The sequence below is a fragment of the Orycteropus afer genome, unplaced genomic scaffold (assembly GCF_000298275.1).
Source record: "Orycteropus afer afer isolate SDZICR_OR568_19922 unplaced genomic scaffold, OryAfe1.0 scaffold00010, whole genome shotgun sequence".
In the NCBI taxonomy this organism is placed as follows: domain Eukaryota; kingdom Metazoa; phylum Chordata; class Mammalia; order Tubulidentata; family Orycteropodidae; genus Orycteropus; species Orycteropus afer.
This window is the reverse complement of record NW_006921597.1, coordinates 9,544,078-9,547,629: the sequence shown is the minus strand read 5'-3', so window position 1 is coordinate 9,547,629 and position 3,552 is coordinate 9,544,078.

Genomic DNA, 3,552 nt, shown 5'->3' with positions numbered 1-3,552 from the left:
ATTTAATAAAAGGGTAGTAACCTTGCGAGGTGAAAATACCCAGGGCCAGAGGCAATGCAAAGTATGTTTCCCCGAGCCTTACAGGCTAAAATTTTTATAATAATTTTGGAGCTGTGGGGCATGTGATTTCAAAAAGTTATGCAGGCATGTTATTTATAAAGACCCTGAGTTTGTTTTTTTTTTTTTAAATGTGATTTGGGTGAAGGTTTAAAGAGCAAATTCATCTTCCATACAGCAGTTCACATACACTTTGTCTCATGACATTGACTGCTATCTCCCACAATGCAACAGCTCCCCTTCCACTTCCTCCCCATAGTTACCTCTTCCCTGTGTCCTTCCCTCCATGCACTCCTGCCCCTGAGTTGTCTCCCTGTGCATACACAGCCCTTCTATTCTCCCATGATTGATCTCTCTAAGGAGTGTATCTACCTAATGTAAATAATCAGGTCATATCCCTATCTTTTGTTTGGCTGGAAGCCACAGGAATGGGTTCAGTTCCAAACCTGAAGGGCAGCAAGGAACCATAGTTTCAGGGGTTCCATCAGGCTCTATCAGACCAGCAAACCTGGTCCTTTTTTTTTTTTTTAATGATTTTGAGTTTTGTTCCACGTTGTTCTCCTACTCTATCCAGGATCTCCTACACAGAGCCCCCTCTGAGTGGTTGACAGTGGTAGTCAGGCACCATCTAGTTCTTCTGAAGACCCTGACATTTTTGCAAGTCAGAGAAGTGAAACAAGACTGAGGGACAATGATATTCTTCCTTGATAAAGCTCAACTTCCTTCAGGTTGGGTGTGTGAATGGAGTCTGTGTTCTTCAACATGGATGCTGGGTTGAATCTTTAGTTCCCATTTTAGATCCATTGTTTCAGATGGATCATGCAAACTCAAAAGGTGGTTACTGCTGATTTCAGGCAGTGGGCTATAAAATATCTTAAAAATAGCTTTATTGTCAAGAAGTGCCATCCAAGTTATGCCTCTTTCTGGTCCCATGATTTTCAAAATGCAGTTATTCTATCTGTGAGTTATTCCTGTCCTGGTCTGTGTGGTTAGTCTATGTGGAAGCAAGTTATAAATAATATTATACTATTAATATTAGTAAGTAAAATTGGGCAAAATTAGTATAAAGTGTAAAATAAATGTTCTCTTCATGATAAATGTTCTCCCAAGATCCTATCTACACGACTACAGACTGAAAGGTTGGTACCCCTTCGTAGGGCAGTTGGCTGACTGGTGGCAGGGAATGCAACACAGGATGGCACCAGTAACATGTCTCTCTGTCTAGCTCTGGGGAACCCAAGTGAGTTCTTCAACAGAGTGAGCATAAACTCCACCATTGTGGGTGGAGGTGGGGGAGCAGCAGGAGGGGAAAAAAAATATAAAAAGCTGCAATTTACTGGGCAACTAATGACCATGTAAGTGTAGTTAAAACCACTGAAATCTCTATTCGAGGGGGACCTTTAATCCAACTTGACTCTCTCCCAGAGTAGCAGAAGCAGGAGATAGTGACAGTAGCAGTATGTGCATGATATGAGGGAAAATGCTAATGGCAACTGGGAAAAACAAAGGTTTATCAACAAATCAAACCAGTCAGACATCTGTGAAGCACTAAAAAGAGTACCTAGAGGTGTGAGACATAGACCGAACATCAAAAAGCACAAAATCTCATTGATGCACAAGGTAGGAACATGTGCAAATTATTAAATACAGAGAATTGATCCGAGTAGGTAGGTTTGTTGAAATCGCTATTTGCCATCACTGGGCAAGGCACTGGGAATTCATTGGTAGCCAGACAGACATGAGCCCTGACCTCTTGTGGCTTCCAGTCTAGAGGTGGGGACAGATATTGGTCCAACAGTCACACAGATAGTTTCAAACTGTGATAAGTGCTCTGAAATCAAAGAACAACATGTCAGGAGAAAATGTAACAGGAGAACTAATTCTGACCTGGCTCAAAGGAATTCTGAGGAGGAGACATGTAAACTAAGACCTCAAGGATAGGGCAGAGTTGGAGAAGCAGAGTCAAAGTAAGAATATTTCTGCAGAAAAAACCAAGGGCATTAGGAAACAATCAGCCCTAGGACATGATGGACCTCAAGACCAGAAGAACTAGATGGTGCCTAGCTACCAACATGAACCACTTGGGAAGGGATCAAAACTGGAGATCCTGGATAGAGTGGGAGGAGAAACGTGGAACAAAATCCAAAATCCAAAAACAATAATGAGCAGAATTACTGATTGGATGGAGTCTGGTGGGACCCCAATACTATGAACCTGGGATACACTTTGGGCCTTTAATAAAACTCACTCCCAGGGGGTGGCTCTCAACCCAATAATAGTAAACAAGATGTACATGCACACAGACCACTCAACCCAGGGCGATGAACCCACATACTCTATGGAGATACATCCCTTGAAGCAATTGACCATGGGGCACCAGAGGGACACCCTTCACATGGAGGAAATGCAGGACACTCAGGAATGCATAACTATGAAGGACAGGGGCAGAGGTGGGGTGTGGTGGTTTACTATGAAGGGAGAGGAGAGTGGGTTAGGGTTGGAGATGGTAATTGGGGAATGAAACCAAATGTACATGAAATGTTGAATGTAAAACAAATTCTGCTCTGTAAATTTGCACCTAAAATACAATAAAAAAAAATAGTGATTAAAAAATTTAAAAAGAGAGCATTTCTGCAGAAGGCACTGTGTGTGCTAAAGCCTTAAGCTTGTTCTAAGGTCTAAAGAAAAAGAGAGCTTTTTAAAAATAATTGGTAATTAAAAAGTTTGTTTTTCCTGAGCACATAAATGATGCATGCTTATATAAGATAATTTTTATATAGGAAAGTATTTTAACCCTTCCTTGTGCTTCCAAGGCAGTGTCTCTACAGATGCAGGCTGCCCAGTCTTTCTTCTGAGGAGTGGCTGCTGGGTTTGAACTGCCAGTCTTCTGGTTAGCAGTCAAATGCCTTAGGCACTAGGCCACCAGAGCTCCATATAAGATAATTTTTGTACAGGAAAGTATTTTAAAAGATTACCTGAAATTCTGCTTCCTTGATGCATATATACTATTTTGTATGGTGAACAGTTTTATGCTTCTCTTTCTGTTTTTGGTTTCCTCCTGTTCCTTCTCTGCCTTCACTCTTATGAGCCATTTGTATCTTATTTCTTGACTAATATTAACAACCATGCATGTTTATTTCCAGACTTTCTCCATATTATCATAGCTACATATTTATACAGAGATCTACACAGAGTTTTTAAAATATGTCATTGTTTCAAAAATGAGATTTTATTATGTACTTTTCTTGGCATCTTTAACAGTGTATTAACTGTAATGATCTAACCCAATGACTCATGCCCCAGAGACAAACTGATTTCATTGATTTGGGGTGGAGCCCAAGCATCTGTATTTTTCTAAAGGTCCCAGAGGCTTCTGTGTGCAGACAGGGTTGAAAATCACTAATCCAGCTCATTCTTTTAAATAGTTACACACTGTTCTGTGATGTGGATGGTCACCTTTTATTCAACTATTCCTCCAGTGATAGACAACTGCTT